The sequence below is a fragment of the Erithacus rubecula genome, assembly GCF_903797595.1.
Source record: "Erithacus rubecula genome assembly, chromosome: 3".
NCBI classification, from domain to species: Eukaryota; Metazoa; Chordata; class Aves; order Passeriformes; family Muscicapidae; genus Erithacus; species Erithacus rubecula.
This window is the reverse complement of record NC_136689.1, coordinates 118,082,310-118,110,301: the sequence shown is the minus strand read 5'-3', so window position 1 is coordinate 118,110,301 and position 27,992 is coordinate 118,082,310. Positions and strand designations below refer to the sequence as shown.

The following is a 27,992-nucleotide window of genomic DNA, read 5'->3' as shown; positions in this document are numbered from 1 at the left end:
TACCAGAGCTCTGTTACTAAATGATCTCTGATTGCTCTGTTAGGGCAACTGTTTCCATGGCTGGTTGCTTGAGAAGGAAGATCTCTAACAATCTATGGCAGGCACTGTACTGTCAAACATAATGACTTCTAGAGGGTAGAATTAACTGCCTGCTTGCTTCCAAGATCATAACTTTTCCAACTGTATACTCTTTGAATAGCTTGCCAGAAAGATGAGTATTGTAAATAAATTTTCCAGATCCTTCTTTCTGTTTCAAAGTTCTTAAGGACCTTTGGAAAGGTACCAGCATGTCCAGCAGCCTTCTATAGGGCAATATCATCAAGTCCTTGTTTTGTCTTCTGTACTGGAAAGGGGACTGAAAATATAAAGAATGTTTGACAGTTTGACATGTTTTAACAAGTTGTTTGTAGACTTGACTTTGACAGGAATTATTTATTGGAACCTTCATGTTCCTGATATTTATATGATTTAGATTTACTTGCAGTAGCTTCTGAGTTTTTTGATTTGCAGAATCAATAGGTGGAAGGTTATGCTGACTTTGCAGAGTTGGTGGCCTTTGCAATGTCTTGCTACCATCTTTACTGCAAGTTCCTCTTTGGCTCCAAGTCCTCTTCCTGGTGATCCAATGGAAAGAAATGAAGCCTAACACAAGCCTTTAGAAGAAAAACAATCAAAATATTTTTTGGTGATATTTGTTAACTGTTCTCAATTTGCATTTTCCACTAACCTAGTAATCAGACTCTAAACTGAAAAAAATTATGGATTTTAGTGCTGACTTTCTAGTAAATTACTGAGTAGAGCCTTGTAAACAGATTGTGTGTAGAGCAACACAGAACATAAAATAAAATTATAGCAAACTTTGAGGTGCTAACCTAAAAGGTTCCTTTCTTGGCATTAAAATAACCAATTTTTTTTTTTCTGTAGAGGCCTGTGAACATAGTTTTTCCTCAGCATGGGTGATATCTTCTTCTTTTGTGTGCATTTTCAAATCACTGGCATTGTGGCAAGATGGTTTAATAAACTCACAGTGTTGTAGCCATTGATTCCACATGGAATGTATTGCATGTTTTCCCCTCATGGAGATCACAGGTTACAAGTGCAATCATATTTAATTCTAAGAGATGGATTGCTTAGGCAGATTTCCTGAGCCTGTAATTTAGCTCTTTCACTATTCAAGTAGCACTTGGCAGTAATACTATGTATATGCTCATCCTGAAATGAAAGCCTTCTGTCCCAGTTTAGCTTTCTGAAACACTAGGAACTCAATGTTTTCGTGGTCACTGACACCTCACATTTTGTTCTTTCCCTCCACAACTTTTAGTATATCACCCTATGTTCCATATTCCACTTAAGGACGCATTGTGACAGATTTATTATCCTACTTTAGGTGGAAGACTCCAAGAATGTTCCACTACTATTAATTCTCTATAATATAGACACATAGCTGAACAATTTGACACACAAAACATGTTACAGGTATTTCTAATAAACATCGTATCACATCAGTGATGATGCCAGCTAAGAATTAATAGCTGATATATAACTAAACAAACATCAAATTCATAAAGAATTAGGAAAAATTCTTTCTGCTTAAAGTATGTCCAAACTTTCATGAAGTTAAACTTAATATAATTCTTGACAGTCTGAAATCTTTGGGGTACAATTTGGCTTGGTTTTCTCAGTTAAATACTCAGGTTTTATCAAAATAACTCTCAGAGTAGTTCTGAGACCCCACTATGTTGTCTGCTTTGCTAAGTGTGTGCATTTGAATCTCAGAAGCAAATAAGATTTTTTGGCTGCACTGTCCAAGATCCCCTTAGTGTATTCACTGTCCAAACACATACTGTTGTTCTAGAGAAGTACCCTAGCAGACTGGCCAGACTGCTATTTGGTTTTAATTGGATGCTTCCAGCTGGTTTCTACAAATGTTGAATGACAATATGCTGTAATTTTTTATACATCAAAAGACCGTAAAATGCAATATACAATAAAAAAAAGATATTTTTTCTCCTGCATAGTGAGCTATATTTTGTCATGTCAGCATGGAAAACCTCTACATTCAGATTAAATTTCTCTATTTAATATTTATTGTTAAAATTATGGTCTATTTCTGTTTGCAGTATTCAGCTTAAAAAATATAGATGTTTTCCTTGATATATTTTAGAGGTCATAATATTTCTAGTCATAGGCATTTAAAATCTTGAAATTCCAGCTTTTCTGAATATAAAAAGATCAACTTTTTAGCAATGTCTGTGGCAAACTAAGGTCTACCAGACCATATATAATCATATATCAGTGTAAGCTCATACCTAGCCATCTCTAGTAGGAAGTATATACATATAAAATAAGGAACAAAGGAGCACAGGAAAGGAATACTGGCATCCAATCTACCAGTTATTCTAACTTTTATGATAAAATTTCCATCTTCCTCCTGTCAGACATAAATAACCCTGGTTTTTGGAGCATGATTTATAATCTAAATAATTTTCTCAATCCACTTCACAGAGCAGCCTCATGAAGAATTCTGTGGGCTGATGTGACATACTGAGATGTAGGACAGGAAGAAGTAGTCAGAGACAAAGGGGATGGGGATGAAAACTTTAAAAGTATCCATCTCCTCTAATTGCACATACTGGAGTGCTTGAACATACTTCATTCAATGGCCTTATAAAATATTAATGGTAATATAGGTTAAGCTTCTTGTGGAGCAAATAATACTCTTTGAGAGAAAATGATTGTAGTAAGAACATGAGCGCCACTATCCTCAGTCACGGGTACATAGACCATGATGTTGTATCCTCTCTGAAACAGAAAACACTGATGCAGACTTTCTTCCACTGCTTCCAAGGAATGTGCTGTGTCAAAACAGTTGTCCTACATTCACTTGAGGTGTCTGTCACACACAATGCTGAACTGTCAGTTTCCCAACAAGACCTTCATAGAACATGCAAGCTGCTTCAAGTGACAATTTCCACTAGATTGCTTAAGAATTGTCATACAATCCCTTTACATTCCCCAAGAATAGAAAGTTTTCTTATTATGTAAGGTGCTATGGCCAAAACTGAGAATCTCATGGCCAACTAACAGGTAGAGGGAAAAGACCCTGTATCATACCCATACCAACTTACCTTATTGACTCAATCCCACCATGGTATTTTCTATGAAATAAGTTTTTCTTAAGATTTCCTTCTTGAAAGACCCTTCACTAGACCTTTCTCTTATATCTTTCAGCAGTAAAGGGAAACAGAATTAATTATTTTTACTGAATTTATATTTATAAATTAATATTTATGTCAAATTAAAACTATTCATGCAAGAATAGAGAAACTCTACCTTTTTTTTTCCCCTATACCTTCAGATGCATGCATTCTTCTTTTGAAATCTACAGGGTTTCAAGGTTTCCTTATCTGTCGCTTACCTGATAAAACATCCATAACTGAAAACAGTGAAAACATCCCTCAGAGTAGGAGGAGAACTGGAGTAAAAGCACTGCAGCATCATCACACTATCTCTTGCCTTACAAGTTTTGCCATTTCCTCCCCATTTATTTATTTTTATCATCCTTTATCTCTCAGAAACCATCTGCAACTTAAACATCCCTGGGCCACCTACTCATTCTGAAATATGTCCATCAAGCAATATACTCTTTCTGCATATTTAAACTCTGTGATGGTTTTAAATCTTATTTATATTAATTGCTGATTATATTAATTGTTAGGGATTATGTGTGTGGATGAAATTCATGATAGTGCCAAATACAGGATCCTAGAAAATTCAGGCTGAAAGGAACCCCAAGAGATCTCTAGTCATGCCTACCTCAAACTGGATTCAGTTGTGAGGTCAGATCAGGGCTTTAACCATTTGGGTCTTGAAAATCCCCAGAGATGGAAACTTTACAACCAAATTGGGCAGCCCATTTCATACCATGATGTCCACACAATGATGATTTTTTCCTTCTGCCCTCTATGTGGCTTTCTTGTTTCAGCTTGTGTCCATTATCTCCCATGTTCCAGTCCTTCACAGCTGCAAAGGGCATTGCTCCACATTCCTGTTGATCTTGGTGGGAGGATTTTAGGCCCACTTGAAGGTAAAGTTCTCTCCTCCTAGGATGTTCTTCCCACCCCTTAACTATGCTATATTCTCTTGCTGTCAAAGCAAATTAAATTACTGGTAGCCTACACTCTGCCATGGTCAACTCCTGTTGACCAGGAGTGAGAACCAAGTTAAAATAATAGGCCAGTGTGTCAGCTTTCCAGAGGGGAAAGGGCTAAATGCTCAGCTAGAGAGTGCAAGTCCTGTTGTGGAGAAGGAAGAGTCTCTACAGAGTCATGGCTGATTGGAGCATTTCTGAAAACATCACAGTCCTCATAAGAACAGGTTTGAAGAAAGGGAGTGAGAAACATGCTGCAGAGGGGAATTTGTGCTGGTTTTGTTGTAACATTTGCTTTGCTTCTCTCATGCATTAACTCTTACAGAGTGGGCATAGACTATCACACTTGTTACTTACTGATAGGCCTAACCTTTGTGACAGTGTTCTGGCCATTTTTGAAGCCTTTTAGCATTTTGAACTCCACATTTTGGGTTTTAGTACCATGATTTAATTATTTTCTTTGTGAAAGCATTTGCTTTGTATTTAAAATAATTTATTTGCATGCTGCTTCCTCTTATCTTGTAAAAGTTTTAGTCATCATTCATTTTAGTGATGCTGTATTACAGCCTTTCTTAACTGTCTTTTCCCAGTTGAAGAGTCCTAGTTTACATAACTTCTCTTCAGCTGGTAGATAATATTGATTACATTTTCTTTCCATTTTTTCTAATACTGCTGGAACCTGTTCACAGTGGACATACTATTCCAGATGTTACACCAATGCAGACTTGAAGAGTGATGTAAGAATATTCTTATATAACAAACTTCCATTTTTAAAGGTTGATGAAGAACTCAATTACACATCTTTTTTGATAAGTGAATCTTAAAACTCTCATCAGCTGGACAATGCTATTTTCCCCTTTCATTATTATTTCAGGTTTATTCTTTTGCAAACTGCCTTAATTAATTCTATTATCTCTGCTCAAATGAATGTTTTTGTGTGTCTTTTAAAACTCACTTTCAGTTTCATAATCCAATGAAACTGAATGATGAATGATTCCATGAGAAATTATTGATCTCATAATTTTAAAACCCTCTTTTAAATTATTTCTACTTAAGCTATTGTAGAACATCAGTATAACAGGTTTTTTTAGGATTTTGTCTTTAAATTCCTTTTGTGTTACCCAAAATGAATCTCAAGCAAATTCAGTGGTTTTATTCATACTGCAAAACAAAACAGGTTTTTGGTAGTTTAACTATCATATTCCAGAAAAGATACTTTAGCCTCAATATATGAAGTCCCTGTAGCTCTGAGCCATTCTGCTTCCAGGCAAACAAATCTTCCCTAGAATCCCAGCCTTTGGTGATGTATGGCATTTTTTAGACAGATGAGCCTCTCAAACATTGAAACATTACAGCTGAACTTCACCTACATGGCTTGCAAAATGTTACACCATCAGGCACTGGGCTGTTTCAAACTTCCATTACCCTTGATATCTGAAAATAAACATACTCTGGACAACTCCCATTGCATCTAATCCAACTCAGAGAGAGCAAACTCATGAGCTACAGAGCACTCTGGGGCAGGTAATGAGCTCCTCAACTTCTTACAAAAATACTGATCCATAAAGACAGTTTTGGCCTTGAACTCATGCAAAACTGCTGCATTTGCTCTGTGGTTGTTTTAATTAATGAGCTTACTGGGTCTTATCACGTGAAATGACAAGCAGAATGTAATTTGTTTTGTCTAAGAACTGAAGGTAGTCACACTTTTTTTTTTTTTAATTTTATTTTTTTATTTAGAAAAAATAAATCTAGTTTAATCTAGTAAAGTTTTAAAAATATTCAACAATGTTATCTATTCATTTATTACTTTGGGAAGGTTTGGATAATTTTCACAGTTAGATCAGAATTAGTTTTACCAAGAGACCTGCAATCACTCTGCAGAATATCCACTTGGAAACAGCTAGAATTATTAAAATACCCAGTAAAACAAAGGTCCCATTCCTTCAAGGACAGAAAGAAAAAAGGCACTTAAACTTGCACTTGACCCACTTCCACCTAACTAATAAAAAGAAATACAAATACACTCCAAATAAAAATGGAGTTAAAAAATAAGGATATGAATATATAAGAAAAGGAAATTAATAAAATGCATTTTTAAAACTATGCACTATGAGAGTAAACAAGGAAAAAATATCAGGAACTAAGCTCCACAACTTTTGAAAAGTCTTCAAGATGTTAAGAAAGTGTATGCAGTGTTACAACTCCTAGTCTATTTTTTTTATAGTGTAACTGACCTATGGGAAATTCCCAGGGGATGAAATAGCTTCTGCTGCACTTGTTTCTTTTATAATCAGGAAAAGAAGCATTATAAAATGCCATAACTCTGGGCTCAGAAGTTTGCTGCTCTAATTAAAAAGTGAATGTTCTTAACGTTTTGCCAAATAAAGCTCTTTTATAACAAATAACCTTTTGATGGGAAAACCACACTGTTTGGACACCAAAAGGTAATTTTAAGGCTTATCTTGAGTGTGTGCCATGGTAAATACAGGCTAGAGCTTCTTGCCTTTCCTCTCTTTACCGAGGAATCAGATGTATTTCAGCAAACAGCTTGTACAAATATTCTACTGTAAATGTAACTGAAGTTTGGGGTGACAAATTCTCTTCTAATAACATTTTTGGAGGGATTACACACACTCCTACATTAGGGAAATAGTTCTATAGGATAATGTTGTGGCACGTTTTCTAATATTAACACAAATTTGCACTGCTTTTGTTTAACTGCCACAGAAAGCCTCCTTTTGGTCTGACTTTTTTTTGGCCCTACTTTAATATATTTTCTGCTCAGTTTTTTTTTTTTTTTTTTAAGTTTGAGGTTATTCAGACAAGTTCCATTTGAACTGAGCAGCTCAGAAAACTCAGTAACTATAAGGGATTTTAAAAACACACAAAATGTAGATGTTGATAGCTATGGGCTCAGTCCCAGTCTTACTAATGTTAATTTAACAGTCTTATAAGTAATTACAGTGTCAGTGCATAGACACAGTACCCACAGGCAGCATAGTAGTGGTGACAGAAGCTGTAGCATCCTGGCTTGCAAACCTTGGTAAGGAGAAGGTGGAAGTGAGAGAGGGAGAGATGCATTTTCTCAACAGTTCTGCACTCCTTTCCATCAGCTTTAGAGTATATGTTTAAAGTATGGTCGTTCAAATCTAATGCCATGTGACTTAAAATGTAATATGGAGCATCTCTCCTGATTTTTTTTTTTTTAATCCTCAGATTCATTAGTTTGATTTGTTTCAGTCCTGAATACTGGATTTCTATTAGTAAATAAGCTGAATACAAAATTGTCTTGACAAATTGCAGAGTGTCTCCTTGTGGTCACTGGAAGACAGGAATTGACATTACATTTTGAGAAGCACTCAGTAGCTTGCAGGTTTTCCTCTGGAGTTAGTAAAAGTGAAGAGCAGCTGGGCCACTAATGCAACAACACACCACCAACATCATCTAGGTAACCCCAGTTTATGGTATTGTCACCCACCCAAGATCTTTATCACCTTCAGTGGGACTTTTTCCTTTTGTCAAAGAAGATCTCTGGTCCTTGCAAGCATGTACTGTCATTCCTAGAAACCTGAAAGCAATACACAGCATGTTGATTTGTCAACCTGGGATATACACAATAAAAGATAAGAAGTTGAGGTAGCAAATATTGTGATATCTACACATCTTTAAATGCTATTGTATTTCACAGGATATATTAAACTTCTAATGTCTTATTACCATGGCAAGACAAGAATTGCAAACAGTACAGAACTGCAGGTAATCCATTTTTGTGACAAGTTTTCAATGTGAATGAGGAATAGCAAGCATAAGCCATTCTCATTACTGTATTCTCATTGTCCTCCATAGATGTCACACCTAGGGCAATCTGTTCAGTTATTTTTTAAAAATAATTATATTTCATTTTATTAGATGTTCTTGAGCAGACCAGTTATCTGTGTTAGCCACTTCCAAAAACAAATGTAAATTATCCTTGCTCAGACAGTTCAAGAAATGCATGTCAACAATGAATAATAGTTAGGAAAATTTATGAAATATCTAAATCCTTTAGGAAAATTAAAGCCATTCTGCAGATTCTGGTTTTACAGATTCTGTTTTGATGTGTATGCAAATTAGTGTACAGTAAGGCAGTTATAATGCATGTTTTTTTAATGAACCACAGAATATACATATGAACCATAATTAGAGCTCTTGGGAACAGCATTACCTAAATCTAATTTGCTGACATGCTGTCATAAGGTCAAGTAAGTCTTTAAAGAAAAGAACTCTAGTAACATGAGATCAGAGACTTCAAGTTTTTTCTTCAGCTTTCCACCACTGCTTATTCATGTACATGTTCAGGGGAAAAAATAACCCTTTTTGATAATTCACAAGGCTCTAAACCCTGCTGTTACCATCCACTGAAGCCATTAAGTACTACATTATAAATTAATACACATTTCTTATATTATGACTGGCTTTGTCTTTTTATTTGTCCTTCACAGAAAAATAATTTTGAGGATTGCAGCAACATGAAGAAAACATGTTCTATAAACTATTAGGTCTTCCTTGCACTTGCATTTCTTTACTGCCATCTCTATATAAAATTATTCATATAGTTCAGTTTATTTATTGATAACTTCCTCAGCATAAACTGCTGTTTATTTGAATTCACAGGTTAATTATAACACAAGGATACTGGTACCTATCACCATACAGATGTTCAGTCCAGTGGTAATGTTTTGGCATAAATTATTTTTCCTCTGTACTTTAACAGAGTTAAAGATCTTTACCTTAAAAAACAAAAACAAAACAATAATTCGGTGAAATGTATTTTTTTTTAATTTCCTGGGTTTTTTTTTTTACCTTAACAACTCTCTGGATAAAGTCTGGGAAATTCTTGTTTGGAAAACATTAAGTAATGTAGGTCAAAAGTCTAAAAACCTATGGAATTTTCCATAAACAATACCACAGAGGTTTGCAGTTCAATTTAGGAGTTGAAAAGTATAGTATAGATTGCAATTATACAGATATACTGCATGCTAAAATGCCAATCTACACAACTCATGTTTAAAAATGCTGAGGTGGCTAATATCTAAAAATATGACAATAATAAAAGTTTATGATTTGGGATTAGGACTGATTCCAGATTATGACAGTGAAGAAAATAAATGGATACTTCTGTTTTACTGTGGATCCATTTTCATCAGGAGGGTTTGTTGCCTTTTTATCCTAATGTTACACAGCACAATGGGCTTATTCTGATTTATCTGGAATACCCTAAGTCAATATTTGCCATTCACAGCTCTTTTGAATAGGGAATTTGTGGACAGCTTTGAACATCATCTTGATGGTTTTCTTTTCAATAATTTTTATTTATTTTACATGCTCCAGGTGAGGCTAAATTCTCACTGTTCTTGGCACTACACAGACAACTAGCAGGATGGACTCCCTTCATCAAGGTACATGAAATATGAATAGCAAAGATGGAAGAAGAATATCAAAATAGTCTAGCCTTATTTTGAAGAAGGGAAAGGTCCATGACAGTGATAACTTTTTAATTATGTGCTCATAAGTTACATTCCAACCATAATGAAGTATATGCCTGTTTTTAAAACAAGCGTTTGAACTTCCTGAATTATGAAAGTAATTCCTAATTAATAAAATTAATTATAAGCTCATGTAGTATTCTTAAACCTAATATGAGAGGAATTAATTTTTCCCTTATGTTTATAAGACACAAAGGAGAGACTTGCTTCTTTGATTTGATTATTATTTAAAGGAAGACTTTCTTTAGAAAAATAATTCACTGTAATTAGAGATTTCTTTCTTTATTTTTTAATGTTACAAAATAGTTGCTGCTTTCTGGATTTATTATTTTGTGAACTTGGTCTTGATAGTCTTTCATTTATGGAGATACCTTGTAATTCCTGAAATTCCTCTTCCTTGGACAACCTTAATTTTTATTTTGAAATGGTAAAGTATGAAAAAGTCTCTACTTAAACAACATTTAGAAAAATATTTTGATAGGAACAAGTTTTGTGATGTACTTACTTTGTGTAAAAATGTTTTTTTTGCTAAATATCTGAGAAAAAAGTGAGTATTTTATGCAAAATGAGCTACATTTTAAATCATTAAATTTCTGAATAAACTATCTCTTACATTTCTTTATCATCATCTATATATTTGTGTCTTCATTTTATGCAAAGCACTTTCCTTATAATTCATTTTCCCTGCATTGGATGCCCAACAGCTCCCTGTTGCACCCAGAGTTCAAGCTGTCACAGTCATGCTTTCATCCCTCATTTCTGTTACTTTTTTTTTTTTTTGTGATTTGTGTTCTGTTGTCCAGCCCTTAGCCCCCTCATTTTTTTTCCCCAGCTTGTGCTGCCTCCTCCTAATCAGAGATCATTTTCCATTTGGGAGTCATTCAACCTCCTACATCAGATCTCTTACCAAAACTCGTGTTTACCGAGATTTTTTTGCACTTTTAATCTGTTTATATTGAGTGTAAATTAGTTTTTTTTTTTTTAATTGTGCTTTGCAAATTATGCTCTTCTTAACATAGCTTTCTCCACTCATTTTATATTTCCCACAGTCTTTGCTTGCTGTTGTGTCTATTTGTTTTCTGCTGTCATTTTTCATTATTTCATCTCTCTAATTCAATGCCTGATCTATCTCCACTTATATAAGCTTCCCACTGAAATTAATAATGCTTGCAAAAATGAAATACTTCCATCTGGAACCTCACTCTTTTTCTCTGTGTAAACCCTGCCCCCTATTCAAAGTGCTCTGGCACAGGGCAGTACAGCTTCAGTTTTAAAGATGCTTACACAACCTGAGGACAGACAGATCAGGAGGTTGACTGGTTCAGCCCAAATAAATTTACCCCTTACTCCAGTTTTGTGTTCTTGAGTTGGTTGTCAGAGGCTTATCAATGGTTTGGTGAACCAGAAAAACCAGGCAACTAAACCTTCACAAAGGACACTCAGGAATTCTGAATAATTTGTTTTTCTATCCAGCATGAAAGGGTCTACAGAGACTTCTGTGGAGGAGCCCAAGTGACCAGGGCCAGGAGAAACAGGGAGCAGCACCCTACAGTTTTGCATGTTTGCTTATTTTCTTTATAAACACTGACCATGGACACTTGCTGTTCTCCCCAGTTGTAACACTGGCTCCTTTTGCTGCATTTGCCCTTGAAGAATTCAGCCAGAAGATAGTTGGTCATTAGCTTATGTATGACTTCATTATCTCTGAAAGAGGTAAAAGTCCAGATAAATGCCCAAGTTAGCCATTGTAATGTGGATGTTTTCCAGACAGGCATTCAGCACATTAGAATAAGAAATTGTCATTAATCATAATTTCAGTAGTTGTGTGAGTTCATTAGTAAGAAAAAGATCTCTTGCATGTTTATGGCTGCTCCAACTATTGATTTGGTTTTTGGGCTCAATCCAAAATCCATTTGATGAACTTGCTATTTATAGCCAGATCCTAACATTGGAATTTATTGGATGAGTTTATAAGTGGAGGTATACAATTCTGAATACAAATGGAAAAAGAAATTACAGTTTAGGAGTGTTCAGTTAACCACTGTGAATAATTTTCTCTCCTGACTTCTTCACATATCATCAATTAATTCAGAGCAAAATCTAAAGTATGCATCAAAATTGTTTCAGTATGGGTCTGAGGACAACATGCTTGAATGTTGAAAAGAATTGTGAAAAACACACTGAGAAATGAATAGGATATTTTGCATTGCCTTCAGAAAGTTTCATATAAGTTCCAAAATCAGGCTCATCCTTCACATATTTGTGAGTGAGCCGAGGCTTCCTTATTTGAGTATTTTAGTAATACTTCACAGCTTCTGATATAAAAAATGTATCTCACTCCATATGAAAAAGTGTTTCTCAGGTTTAAAATTTATAATATATATATATACACACATACATATGTATGAAAGCTACAATATATACAAATAGATATCTGTATAAAAGTCCTTTCATGATGAAGGAACAGTTTGTATGTGGATGGGAAGCATTACCTGAAAACATATGTCTGGCCAATGCTTTCCTTAAAAATATTTCTGACAGCCTTGGTTTATTAAATCTGTCATTGTGAAACTAGCTGCTATGCTGAGATGATAATGGTGGTTGGTAGCTCTAGGCTTTCTATGATTATTACTATCTTCTGAAACAATAATAGAAAATACTTGGAAAGGGATTTTTAACATGCTGTTTCACTGACCTAGCACTTTCAAAAGGCAAGAGTAAAACAGTTATTTGTCTTGACAGTCCCAATGTCTATATTCTTAAAGTATTTCCTAGTATTGATTTATATGCACTTGGGTATAAATGAGTATATCAGTGGCAGCTGTCATTAACTACCTACAAATAGCACAAGAGCTGGTGCAATTGATAGGAAGGTTGACAAAATCCTTGGCTGAACAAAGTGGTATTTGTGGTTTTCCCTGATTCTGCTATCAGCCATGTAACCTTTCTACCAAATGTTTTCATGCACATGTGGATTATCTCATGGTGTGGATTCACTGACTGGCAGGGCAGGATGAGCTTTGCTGTGTGACTGTGTAGGGGCAGAGGAAACCACCAAACCTTCAAAAGTAAAACCAGGACTCTTGATGAGCAGCCTTTCCTCAGGTATTTCGTGCCTCTAGCAGTGATATGTGGAATATTTTTCAGGATGGGTTTTTAAATGGTTTATTTTTTAGGTGTATATCACGTATTAATAGCAAGTTAGGGAAAATAATTAATAATTTTTATGTACACACAGAGAGTTTGGGTTCTGGGAATGAAAAGGATGTCTCAGTACTGAAAAGCTCCACCATGTGCTGTAAAACATAACATAAAATTAGGCCCACATTTTCAAATACGTATGGATGTACTTAACTTTATTATCTTGAACAGTCGCAGGCAGTCAAAAGGTGCAAAGCCTGAGAATCAATGAGGAAGAATTTTACTATTATTATAATGATTTAATTATCACTATTTTAACTTTAGGCTCTGAATTCCCTGTGCTTAGAGCTCATTTGTGTCTTTTTAATGGTCTAATTTACCTTTAAATGTGAGCAGCAAACCATGTGAGATTTTTCTGGAACACTTTGAAGTCCCAGATTTGAAAGTGCCTCTTTTGCCAGTTATCTGAGGTGAGAATCAGGTCAGCTGTATTGTTTAAACAGCTTTAGTCTGAAAAAGAAGTTTGGTTAAATGAAAAAATAAGATGACATTTTTTACCATTTAAAATGTGAATATTTCTGAGAAACCATCCTCATTCAAGAAAAAAGTACCTTTTGTCTCTCATACTTGCCACACAACCTTAGAAAGGACACCATTAGCTCATGCCTGGCAAAACACAGCTTATTATTCTTATAACAAATTATTTGCTAGGTGCCAACATTGTGCTGGTTCACAGAATCAGGAAGAGATGGAGACAGAGCTCCTGCCATGAGAATTTTACAGTCTGAATATGCAAAATGCAAAGCATGCTACTGTGTTTTCATTTCAGCAGTCAATGCCTTTATTGAAATTAATTAGCCTTAGTGGACAGAAAAAGTTAATTTTAAAAATCTATTTTGGTTAACATAAATAGGATATGGGCCTGATTCCAGGACAAACAGGTACACAGAAGCTATGAAAAAGCAGCTCAGAGACTGAGACAGGCTGGATGACAAAGAAGAACCAGTTGAAGGCCAAGAACAGAAGTTCAAGCTTGATGTGAGAGACAAAGGAGCCATGGAAGAGAATTACAGAGAAGAGTGATACAGGTCTTGTGCAAATACAAAGACTGGACAGAGACAAATTTTAAATTAAATGCTAGGAAACCTTCAAAAGTATTTTGATTGTCTGTTGAAAATACCAACTTATCTAAGGAAGCATGACAGCAGGATAGGATGCAATAGTGGATGTATTAGTAGGTGAAGCATTCTTTTAATGAAGTAGGAATATATTTGCAAAATGCATCTGGGCAAAAATGCTAGGAATTTCAAGTTCCAAACACAATGTTGCCTAAGTAGTATTTAAAAAAATGGGGAGAAATTTTGTCTTGTTTTATGTATTTCTTCTCGTGGATTTTAATTACATAAAGTTTCACTGGTCTTTGAATTTTTCTGCCTCCAAATACCTTGAAAAGTTGTGTCTTTACCTAGTTTAAATTAATTTCTCACTTTGGTACATGGGATAAAATCTACTTTACCCATCAAAACATCTAATTCTGTGACTTGTATTAATGAGAAATTAGCTATTATCAGGCATCTCAGGCTTAAATAATTAATATAGCTTCTGAAAGATTATGGGTGAATGGTCAAACAAAGTAAATGAAATTAAGAAAATGATCAATAATTTGCACCATTATAAACCATATGCCTTGATTCTATAACAACTGCTTTGTATTAAATTTCTGTGGTATAACTAAAGCATCTGTTTTAGAAAACACAATATTCCCTAGTTATTAATAAAGCTGGGGCCACTTTAATTGTTTTTGAATGTCAGTATTGTGTTACCCAGTGCCTGCTGTGTTGCATTCAATTCATTTTTAGGCACAAGATCACAAAAACAATTTCAATAAAACCCACAGGGAAACTGGATGTTCAGGTTGAACCTTTGTCCTTAAACTATAATGTTTTCATCTTTAAAATTCAATCTCCAGAAAGAAGAGGATAGCCTAAAGTGAAATAACAAATCTCTCAGTGGTTGCTTGGGGCCACGTGGAGTAACATCACCACACATGTTCCTAAGGGTGATTTTAAAAGCATATTGCCAAATTTCAAGCCCAAAGAAGCTCACTTTTGGTCTCAGAATTATTTTTTTGTGTTATAATAAAGGCTGTTATTAGTCCAAAGACTAATTATAAGAATACTTTTCTACTGAGTGGAAACATAAATTTTAAATGTAATGGAGAGTGACAATAATTCTAAAATTCTCCATCCACACATAGCATTTGCAGCCTCAGTTTTAGTGGCTACTCTCTAGTTCTTGAACCACTTTAACTGCAGGGGAGTCTTAAATTCTCAGACTAAGGAAATTATCTTGTTATATTAGGATGAAACACAAGTTTTCTGGGCTAAGCAAGGAAGTTATACCAGCTTTGCTGCATTTGTTGTATGAACATCGTAGCCTGGCTTTGCATGTTTTGCATAGACATATAAATGTATTTGAAATTCCAATATTCTTTGGAAGTGTTTGAAACTAGGGGATGCTAGGATAGCTATGGGATCTGCCTTTGATTGTTGATTTCTATTTTTCTGATTGACAGTTGTTAAGATTTGAGATGGCTAATTCTCAGTAGCTCTAAGACACCATTTCACCAATAGTTTGCTCCTGTTTCTGGAGACAAAATGCTTATGCCATACATCTCATGCCATAAACCACATTCCTTGGTGTGATCATAATGCTGCACTTAGCTGCTGCTTGTACCAAATATATAATAATATTTACTGGCTGCTGTTAAAACCATCTATATAGCTCTGATTTTTTGCTGTTTGAACGTGTGCAATCTTTTCTTTAAAAAATTAAAGTTTTTGCCTGTTGTGGAGGAAAATGTGAAAATATAAAAAGATGTTGGTGAAACGTAGGATTGCAAATTATGGAAAATAAGTTCCCATGGATTAGTGTAATTGTGACAGTGTATTTTGACATCTAAAGAGAAAAATTCCTCTGAATATCAGAAATATGACTTCAAGAGTACTGTGAAGCCTATGGAGAGCTGACACAAGAAACAGACTTGTATTTCTGCTGTCACATCTACTTGAACCTGTAAAATTAACACTTGGTTTGTCCAAGTGGTGTTTGCAGATTGTTCTCCCTTTAGAGCTGATCATTGCTGTACGTCATTTATTTTGAAGGGGTTTTTTTTCCCATATGGTGAACATCTGAAGTCTGTCTTGACAAGGTTTAACCTCTTTAAACCAGGAGAAATAGAGATGTATTTTGGTCATGCATGGCACGGAGTTATCAGTTGAAACTAATTGAACAAGAGTTTCTGTAATTTCATTCCCTACTACACAATAGTTTTGGAGAGTGTGATGCCACTTTTTTGGAGCATGACTAAAGTATTTAACAAAATGTTGATGGATTGAAATATGATGCACCAGCTGTGCAGCTAAAGTATTCCATGGTTAAAGGTGGGACAGTCACAAGGGTATGACATTGTCCAGTTAAATCTAATTATTGCTGAGGTTTTACTGGTTTTAATGGTAATAAACATAGACCCAGGCATTGGAAAGTCCTGTTGTACATACTATTATCCCATTTAATTGGAAGACAAAGTAATTTTACATTGCTAGTTTATTACAGATGTATCAGGCAGTGCTAGCACCACAATATGATAAATTAAATACACTTAGTCTGTAACTGTGGTGTGATAAAGGAATAACCCTGAAAAAAAATTCTATTATTTTCATTCATTTCCCTTTTGAACTCAAATTGTTCATGTTTTTCTCATCCTAAAGGTAACAGTTCTCAAAAAAATGCATTGTTATGTTACTAGTTAACTAATAAAAATAGTGCTATGTAGTCAGGTACTTAAAACATAATTTAATGCAGAGAGGTAACAAAATGTACAGACTGGCAGACTAAGCTCCTGTTTTCTCAGCTGTTCTAGGTTCATTTGTGTAAGATGTAATATGTCATAGATTCACTGCCTTAAAAGCCAAAAGCCAGATTGTTATTGATATTCAAAGTGAAAAATCTGAACATTTACTACATCTTTGTGAAAATTATCTAAATCAAATTACGGAGTTTTTTTACCACGTGTGAAAGTTGGAATAAGACATTACCAAAATCCTATGTGAAACATACCTGTGTATTTCTTACAGAGAAAAAAACCCCATATTTTAATGTTATTCACTCAAGCATATTGTCTTGCCTTCATCATAAATCATAAATTGTGCCTTCTGCCTGTTAAAAAGGCATAATAGGAACTATCTTAGGAAATATTTAAGAAATGCATTATTTAAATATACATTTTGGATTTTGGCTACCTACTTTTACCAGAACACTTTCAGTGGCCAAGGACACATAGATTTCTATACGTTCAAGGTGTTGGTTTTTTTCCCTCTGATATATTGTCTTTTAAAATTTCTCTCAATATTGTCGAACAACTTAAAATAAAAATATTGGCTGCTGAGTAACTTCAGGATACACTTTGTGCATTTTATGCTAAGAGTAAGTCTTTACCATCTATATTTTTTCATAAGAATGTCATCTGCTAAGGGTATTTTATTGATCTTGGCTTAGTAGTGTTTTCCTCTAAACTATTCTTTCTTGCTTATGCTTTAATTTTTTTTAAACTGTTCACACTTTGCCTTAGCTAAAAATATATATAAATATATATAGAAAAATTGTGTTAGTTGGAAAAATATGATTCCTCCACTGGTGTTTTCATATTGTCAGTACCTGTAAAAATAAAAAGCAATCTCTAAGGTTTAGAATGGTGCATGAGGTCTGTCAATAGCTAGGATTATCTGGCTCTGAGATAAAACAGCAAGCAAATTTTAAGTTCCAAATTCATACCATTGCAATGACAGGATGTAGTCTTTTCTAATGGAACAGAATTCAGTTTATAATGCTTGACCCTAATACTTTCATTAAACTGCTTTCTTGCAACTGTAGATGTGACTGCTTCACTTCAAATGCATTCTTCTGGTCTCCCAGAAAGTAATGGAACTATTCCATTGTTTAAGTGCCTGTGTGTTTACAGGGATGAAGCCTAAATTTTCACACAAGACCTCCTTCTGTATAGATAAAATGCATAGCAGAATACACAATAAAATGGAATTAAAGCATGATGTTGTTCCAAAGTCAATTATGAAGTCTTTAAGATCATCTGCATATTCAGATGCACCCAGAAGACAAAGCATTAATTCTTCTCATTCTAAGACCATCAGGCAGCAACACATTTTCTCCTACAGCTTCTTACCTACCATCCTCATACTTCAAGAGGCTAGACTAGAAAATCTATGTTTACCCATGACAAATAAACAAACAAACGCTACAAGCCTTCCTTCAACTGAGGAAAAAAAAAAAAAAATGTATTCAAGTGACACAAAGGCATAAGCTTCAGTTCCTGTAATTGGATGGGGGTGTACATGAAGACCTTGTGGGTGCCTGGGTTAAAGTATCCCCAAGACATTTTGATAATGCAATTCAGACCAGGGCTGCACATTCCAAAAGCAAAAGAAATTACTCTTTGTTAGTTGTTTTCATGACTACCAGGGACCATTTCTAGTGGGGATGTTTCTTTCTACCCAGGTAAGTATGAATTGCATTAGAGACTTTAAAATTAATCTCAATTTCCCTTCAATTTGGTGACAGAATTTTAACAAGTTGCTTCCAGAAACCCTTGAGAGCTTCCCCAACCATCTCATTCTGTTAAAAACTTAGCTATATCCCTGCAAGTACTATAGAATTTAAAACATAGTTATAAGCATTTTTAAATTGATTTTGGTACGTCACCACTATTAAAATTTCTATTAGTTTTTTATTATATGTAATTCCCCTGTAGCACCATGGAGTTGCCTAATAACAAATTTACTCTGTTATAGGTTGTATGGGATAAAGTTGAGAACAGTAATGTAGTGTAAAACTCTCTGTTCAGTTTGTTGCAACTTTCTCAAAAGTTTTTTTATTTGTTGCTGTTGTTGGTTTTGTTTAAATTTTTACTCTTATCTGTACCATACTTCATAGATGCATTTTTGTTAACCATCCTAACTTTAATGGTGTGGATAAATACCCCTGTGAAAGTTGCAGCTTTCAGAAAGTTGTTCTCATTCAGGTTCAATGCATAAAGTTTTTTAGCATAGTATGTAAATTCTTCCTCTCCAAGTCCACTCCCTTTATGACTTTCAGGTAAAACATGGCTTCTTCCAAGCTCCAAACAGACCATAAATTCCCTGGTTTAGTCTTCTACACCAGCATATTTTCCATTAGGGTTTTTTTTCGGTTTCTATTTCAGAGGGAAATGAGGCAGATGATCTGTGTCAGGGGAAATTTGTTGTAGAGAGCAGTATGTTTGGGGTGTTCTGTAAAAGTCTACAGAGATCTCATGTTCTTAAATTGAGAGGTTTGCTATCTGAGTAGTTAAGCATTTCTCATTTTTGCTCAGACTAGTGTAAAAACCAATTGGAACAGAAAAATTTTTTTCAGTTATGAGCTAACACCAAAAATGTTTTGTGCTTTGTTTCAGGTTAGTGCAGGAACAGCACTAATGTTTAGTTTATGAAGGCTGAATTATTGTGGCAACCTCTTCACATTTCTTTATAACACTAATAAATACAATGGATTCTACTGTGGAAGGGCTATCATGCTGGCTGTGGTGAGGATAAATTTGGTTAGTGGAAAGAAAAGGTTTACAGCATGGACTGGCTCACAATTAGAATAGAAAATTACTCAAGGAAAAGACAATGCAAGGACAAGAGTTATATGCTGACCAGAGACTTTTGATGAATGTTTAAAATCTTGTAAGAGAAAACTCATTGTTATGCTGGAAAATAAAATGCAGGTTTATGATGTTGGCGTAATAATCTTTCCATGGGTAAAAGAATTTCAGATGCTAGTAAACTGGGAATTTAAGGCAAAAAAAATTACTTCCATAGCTCACACCTTTAGGTGTCATTAAAAATACAGATATAAGCAGATATAAAATATTTGGTATGTGAGTGGATCAAGAAGGAGCTAACGGAGCAATTATAGCTGGACTGGAGGATTTGAAGGAGGAAGAGATTGTTCTTGCTAAAGCTTGAAAAATAAAAAAAAGAGGAAGTCAAGTGTAAGAGAAATCAGATATTATTTTTTCCTGGTCTCTAGCCAAATACCCCATTGAAGAGGGGTGAACCTTTATTCCAGTAAAGAAAGTTTTCTTGCCAAAAATGTGGAGGTGGCTACTTTGCTCCCAGCCAAGCTGAGAATGAATTATGAATATAAAACTTACATCTACTGGGACCTTCAGTCGTCTGCTACAACATGCTGAAAGTGACTTAATTCAGGAAGATCTGGATTCTAGCTCAGGCTCAGAGGGAACTTGAGGGCTTTATGGCTTCCTTTTTTTCTATCAAGTTTTATAGCCCATATTTGTAGTAAAATAATGTTGTTTGAAGTTTGTATGTTTCATGGGAGTGGTGCCTTGAAGAAGTTATTTCAGTTAAATGGCACCAGATGGAGTGTTTAGTTTGTGACAGGATTCCACTGTTTAGCTTGAAATTATGTTCTTTATTTGATGGCTTTATGGTATCAACAGCTATTCTAATGGCATATATACTTGCTCTGCCCCTTGGAAAAATGGGATAAAATGCATCTTGAATCAATTTGGGGAGGAAAAAAAAGCTATGGCTAGATAATAATGTAGAGGATTTTCTTTACTCTGAGGTTTCATAATTTCATATCAGAGTATGAATTAATTTTCAGTTCAAAAGTATGTCTTGGTCCTCTTTGGACTATGTGAAAATCTCCAGATACTTAGTTAGGACAGAATAAATCTTCAAAAGCAACAATAATAATTAATATTTAGTATAAGAGTAAAAATATTTCTGTACAGATTTTGGGAGTCAGCACTTAATTTAAATTTAATTTTATTTAATTTGCCACCTTTCTTTATGCTGATATCATATGTATTTTAGATCCTCCACTTTGCAGCAAAAATAAAATCCCGAAGAAGATTATCAATATAATGCTACAGGACAATGAGATTGCTACTAATTGTGACACTGACTTTTAACAACTCATTGTTCAAAAGTAATGGGTGAGAGAGAGAAGGCAGATATGAAATGAAAATTACCAGCCATAGAATAGAAATGAAAAATGTGTCACAAATTATTTTAGGAGTGAGAGGTCATCTGTATAAGGGGGCAGCCCTTCAGAAACAGAAAGCACAGCCATAAAAATGACAGTGTAAGTGATTTTATCTTCCTTGAAGGACACTGGGCTCCTCAGCCCACAGATTTTTGCAGTGGTAAAGACTCTAAAGTGGGAAGATAAACATATGGGAGATTTTATCTTCCCTAGGAAAAAAACACAAAGAATCTGAGGACTTCTGGTCATAAGACAGACTCTGAAAAGGAGACAGAAATCATATTTCTTGTTTTGTGTATATTAGTCAATACACTTTCTAAATACTATCTAGAGAGGTTGTACTCTAAATAAAAGGGGAGGGAAAATTAAAAAAAAAAAAAAAGTAAAGAAAATATTGTAAAATTTCAGATGGTCTCCAGTGGTTAATATGAAAGCCAGCCCAGTCACAGGTCATTGAGGCATCACCAATGTGTGAACAGGTACAAAGAGTTTGACAGAAAAGCAGATGGGAAGGTTTGAGACATCTCATGTCCTGGTTCTGGCCAGGACAGCATTCATTTTGTCAGCAGCCAGGAGGAGCATGGTAGGACAAGGAGGTTGTTTTGTATCACCTCAGGGCATGTGCAGGGGCAGCAGGGGAGGGAGTCCCTCCTGCTCAGGAGGTGTGGAGGGAGCACTCAGGTATTGCTGGATGGGTGAACCCTCCTGTGTGAACTGTACCCTTCTCTTGTACACTCTGTTATTGTCTCTTAATTTTTGTTCCTTTTTCCATTGTTGTTTCCAGTAAACTCATCTTTAGGTTTCATGCCTCCAGTTCTCCTCTCCAGCCCACTGCAGGGAGGAGGGGGAAGGGGAATGGAATGGGGAAGTGAGCGAGTGATGCATGGTTTGGAGTGTTTCAGTGGGAATATTAAATTAACACCATTCCTGTACCACAACATCTCATCACTTACCTAAGGATCTAGGAGAGTTAAATTACAGAACACTTCAGCTCACCTGGTCTGAGCATGGGGCTAATAACACCAAGGTTTTGGTTTCGATCCCTGTGTGGCCCATTCATTAAGATTTGGACTTGATCATCCTTGTGGGTCCTTCCAACTCAGAATAATCTCAGAATCCTAAGTATGGGTCCATGCAGTACAAGGATTTAGCTTCTCAGACACTGCAGTGTGCCTAAATCACTTTTAAAATTGAGAGAAGGCACTCAGACATTCCTCTAAGTTTTGTTCCAAGTCAGTCACATCTTTTGTAACCAGAAGCACTTTGAGACCAAGAGGAAATTCTGGAATATTCACATACTCCCCAAAAGTAGAACCCTTCTGCAAGAAAATCACAGGCTCCTGCCAGAGTTCAGTTCAGATTTCCAGCTAATTTGAGGTGTGGCACACTGCAGAAAGTATGATTCATAGGAATTCCTTCATACATTTTAAATATATAGCGAAATTGTATGAGCAGTCAACTCATGCCTTCTTTTTCAGGAACAGAGATTTTAAAGAGACATTGTAGTGTACATTTGATTTTTTCAATAAAATGATTTTAAATATATCCATTATTATTAACAGCTTATTCATAACTTTCTCAAACATTTTTATACTTTCTTTAGCTGAACAGAAAAAAATAATAACACTATGACAACTAGAATGAACTAATGCTGTTAAGAAATAACAAGAGTAATATTTAACTATGAAGGAATTGCAGCTGCTATAGTATTTTTGAAAAATGGCTGATAAATAATCACAGTTATAACAAGAATACAGAGATCAAGGTATTTCTAATTTCCTCTACCTCAACTCTAACAGTTTTAGTGTTCTGTAAAGACCAAGGCCAATCTGTAATTTTTGGACTGATTCTCCCCACTCATCAGTAAATCCCAAACAAAAAACCAACCAACCAGGAAAATAAAGAAACAAACAAAACTACAAGCAAATGAACAATCAAAGAACACAACACAACAACAATCAAATAAAACAAAATTTAAATACCAACAAAAAGCACTCAAAGCCCAAACAAACAAAAAAAAAAAGAAAACCCCACAAAACAAAAACCCAAAACAAACAAAAAACCTTATCAAAACCAAATTTAACAAATCCTAACTAAAAAAGCAAGCTGATGAAAATCAATCTCTGAAGTATCAACAAAGAAACCCCTTGGTTTCAATAATCTCATCTAGGCTGTCCTAATTTTCATTTTAAAGATTAATTTGCTGCTCCTCTTACCAGCAATGTCTTGACCATCCTTTTTTAAGAGATGGGTCTTTCTAAAGCATAGCAGAATCCTTCTTCCCTGGAACATTATGACAAAGGATCTCTGTGGATATGATGATTAAACAGTTGAGCAAATGCCCACTCTTGAGCTGGTGGTCAACTGAGGTGTTCATTGCACTGGTCACCTTTCACACTAAGAGTTGTGTGACATTCCTTGCCTCTGCCATGACCAGTCGTGGACACCATTTACTCTTCAGCTCAGGGACTCTCAGGCAGTTTTCCCTTTCAATCACAGTCACGGAGCATTTGTTTGAAATGCCTAGTTTGCTATAAATCGTTAGCAACCCACACTCCACATCTGGAAGATCATCTAGATCAATAATCCTTTCAGTTATTCTAGAGGAAAAGACTTTTCCTAAGAGTTATCTGCATGAGAACATTATACTGGCATACACAGTTTGCTTTTGAATTTTATTATTACTTTTGCTACTATTTATTCTGCTTTTTAATTCTTTAATTTTCACAATCCCGTCATATACTAATCCTATGCCTGTATCTGTGTTCTTGTGTCCTGTAGTGTTTCCATCTCTTTGTATCTTTGGAACTTTGTAAAATATCTAAATTTGCATTTGAGAAATGATTTTTCATTTTTTGGTGCTGTAATGAAGACCTCAGAGAAGTTCTTTACTGTCAAATACTGTACATGTTTTATTAGCACTTATGCAATGATAGTTCATACAAAAAATGTATATATTTCTATATAAATATATATATCATGCATCTAAATGAAAACAGTGGAAGTGGAACAAATAACACTGCTTACTCTTTACTATTTCATCCTTTAATAGCTCAGCTGTTTTCTCTTTTTTCTTATAAGTAATCACCTTTCCCATCTGAAACAAATTAACTCCTGGGGAGGATATGTTCTGAGAGCTTTCATATGGTCCTTGTTACCAGGGAAACTACTTCTTTTGTCAGTATGTGTTCTGAAGCTCACGGACGGTGTAGATTGCTTTGTAACATCAGATGACAAGAGACAGCAAGGGCCAACTAGTTTGCATGTGGTTTCTGAGCAGAAAAAATAATTAGAGACTCTCACAACGCCGGCCAACATTACTTATCCTGGACAGCTCTTCAAAACAGAGGTGTGCAAAATAGTGTGGTTTATCTATGTATTCAGCTTCCTGCAGGTTGATGAAACAAATGTTGTCCTGGGGGCAGGTGGGGGGGGATGCAGTGCCAAGCATCTGTCAGTGCTGGGGAGTCCTCTGCTGGGGACAGAGAGTTGGGAGACTGCTGGACACTGCAGGGTCCAGGTGTAGAAGTTCTGGAATAAGCTGCCAGAGGAAACCATTTCCCCTTGAGCAGGTTCTTCCTGGGTGGGTGCATCTCCTTTTGAAAGCAGTTCGTAACACTTGTTTTGTTTTTGTCACTACACTGTGTGTAATTTTCCAAATTATTAAGCCTAAGGCTTCCAATTTCTATTGGAAAATAATACCTTCTGATGAAAAATGTGAGGGTTTTGAAAAGGTAGTCTGTTTTTTGTATTTGCAGCAAACAAAACCAACAGGTACAGTGGGGAAGAAAAGCAAAGCAATGCAGGTACCTCGTGATAATTACTGCTGTTTCAGAAGCTTCTCTGATTTACATTTTTAATCTGTAATGAGCTCAATGCCCACATTGGATTGTGGGAGGTATTGGATTTGAAGTGACTAGCAAACAGGATACAGAGTTGAGCCAATAATGAGAAATATCCGTGCCATTAACAGCTTCTGAGAGCTCAGCAAGGCTTCTGTTTTCAAAAGTCTGTTATTAACAAGGCTCAGGGTATGTCTTATGTCTTTAGCAGTCTGCTTTTTTAACCACGTTACAATGTCTAGCATTTTATCCACAGGAGCTGGTTTGTTTTAGAAGTGAAGAAAGAATAGATTAATGAATCTAGAGCATTTGTTTTGTTGAGGATTTTTTAGGAAAGAAAAATAAAAAAAGGAAAATAGAAAAAAAAAATCGTCTGGAAAATCCATTTTCATTCTTTGGAAGACTTATATAATAAAACCAGAAACACTGGCTGCAGAAGTGGAAATATCAGTTTATCTTTAATCATAATCATTCCACCATTGTTGCAGTAGTCCTGACAAGTTGGACTTCAGTCTTTTTTGAAAGCCATGCATGAATATAACTGAAGTTTCAGTCAGCAACACCTAACCATGAATACTGGTTATGAGAACAGATCACAGGAAATGTAGCACACTGACAACAGACATCAAACAGTCTGCTTTGGAAAGCACCTGCACTATTAATCTGAGCAGATCACCAGGTAATGGCTATTCAACAAGCTGAATACAGTCAAGAAGGATAAATCATAGACAGCAAGCAGAGTGAAATAACTGAGATCATAGAAATGGCAGAACAAGTGATTAAAAAAACCACACTGCTTTTACTTACATGGCACCAGATGCATTAAATACTAACAGGAAAGCAAAGTTCCTAAATCAGAAGCATACATCCTAAACAGAGTTTTTATGCATATGATGAGAGTTAGTCAAAGAAAGCCAGCACAACTGGATGTAAAATTTATGAATGTATTTGGTATAATAGGGCATAAAATATTTTCTTGGGATTGCTTATGAGCAATACAAACACTTTTCTATACAATGTTTATGTTTCTCCAAGGTACGTTCAATGGGCTTGATGCAGCAAAAAGTACAGATGTGTTCTTACATCTCATAACTACATGCACAAGAAGTCTCAGATAAACTACCATTTGTGTATGCTTCCAGTGGGACATAAACAAATGCTTCTCTTTTTTTGTGAGCACAGAAATTATTTCGCTTTCTGCTAAAATAACAGACATGACAAATAAAATACCAAACCCCTTCCGCTTGGGACACTGGGCACAAACCCGAAGTAAAAGGGTCTAAAGCATTACTTAAGGATATGAGAAGCTCAGGTGAGCTTTTCCTTGGATTCTGCAAAATCTGTGTTTTCAGGTTGGGTTTGTAGCTAGCAGGTCCTGCAGGAGTTCTGCAAAAGCAGAGCATTTAGACCCTGAGGGAAGAGAAGAAGCTCTTCCCAATCTCTTTCAACAGTGGTTTCCCTTGTCAATTAAAAGGATGCCAGCTACTGTCTGCTAGGAGTCTGTCAAGCCCTTAGTGTAAGATGCCTGAAGGGAGGATGCAGATTAAAGCAGTCTAAGAAAAACAGATGTTAAAGCATGAACTAGAGATGTTCTGAAATTCAAAGAGGTTGTTCTGCCTTAATGTGCTTAATTACAGAATTTCTTGTTGCTGTCATTAAAATTGAACCCTGCTGTTAGCTCATTCATCTATGCTCCAATTTCCATTAAAAAATTTCAGTTCTCTTAGGGGTGGTAGGACCACCTAGATTTGCCAATCCCTGAGATGTTACATCAATAGGGGAAAAAATATTCTCTTTATGATTCTGAACTATTCAGTGATCAGTGTAAAAAGGAAGTCCAGTGCTTAAATTCCAGGACTAGGGATTAGATGATCTAGATTTTATTACATTAGATAGATCTGTGATGAAAAACCAGCTCCCTTGAAAACCTTGAAAGTCTGGCTATTAACTTCAAAAGACCCACGATTTCTCCCTTGCTGCTAAAGTTGGAGTTAGTAATTCAGGTCAGCCTTTTGAAAAGGCCTCAGAACTACAGACCTTACAAGAGCACAGAGCATCCCAAATATGAAGCATCCAGCACTGGTGAACTCCTTTATGCAAATTCTGTACCCATTTTTTATTCTCTTATCATATGCAGAAAATAAGAGAAATTATTTCTGGTTTTGTTGAGATGTTTTACTTACTGATATTAATAAATGAAAATAATAATAACAAAAAATAAAATAAAATTTATTAAAAATTGCACATGATTAATCCTCTGGTGCGTCCTCTCTTCCTGAGTAAGCTCAAAACTCTATTTTCAGTTTTTTACATAAATTTCCAGTTTTCAAGTTGCATTCAGGTATTGAATGCAAAAGGGGGGCATTTGGTTGAAATCATTCTTTTTAAAATATATTTGAAAACTACCCTGAAGAAATCCTTTCCATGAAATTAAATTAAATAAAATTTCAGTGTTCTGTCCCCAGCCTGTGGCACTGCCTGGGGTTTTTGGGACACAAGGGCAGGACCCAGCACTTAGTCTTGTTGAACCTGTTACAGCTGGCCTGAGGCCATTGATTCAGCCTGTCCAAATCCCTCTGCAGAGCCTTCCTGCTCTCCGGCAGATCAGCCCAGCCCAGTGTCACCTACCAACAGAATATGGGTGTCCTTGGTCCCCTCCTCCAGATCATTGATAAAGGTGTCAAACAGGACTGGCCCCAAAAATGAGCCCTCACAAACACCACTGGTGACTGGCTGCCAAAGGGCTGTTTACAACCAAGCAGCATATCCAGACAGAATAACCCCAGTTACTTGGAACCATAAGACAAAGAAAGCAAAATCAAGGACAATATAAACCTAACATTGCAATTTTCCAGAAAACAGAGTAAAACACCCAAGATTTATTTTTGCTGCATAAATATTTAAATTAAATATAGACATGAAAAGGTCAAACTTGCTCCTCTAGGAAGCCAAGAAACAATCTGAGTTTCCTTTTCAGGTTTTTAATAAAGCTATGTAAAGATGTCTTCAAATGTGGTTAAGGATGGGAGAGAGGAACACCCATTCCTGTGGAGTTACTCTGTGGAAGAAGACTCGAGCTCCTGAATGGATTTGGATGGACTTCTACATGCCAGAAGTTATGAGTCGTGTCTGAGACAGAATGAACCTGAAGAGACTGGAGAAAAATGCTGCCACAACCACAGAACCACAAGTATTTGTGTCCATTTAATATAAATATCCTGATAT

The 27,992-nt window shown here is 35.6% G+C and overlaps 1 long non-coding RNA gene across 1 annotated transcript; it reads left to right on the top strand.

Moving 5' to 3' along the window:
• Nucleotides 1–116: 116 nt before the first annotated feature.
• On the top strand, nt 117–27,992 carry LOC306800255. The gene is made up of 3 exons (XR_013773784.1): nt 117–279; nt 3,986–4,087; nt 27,745–27,992. It is a non-coding gene; the product is annotated as an uncharacterized lncRNA (long non-coding RNA).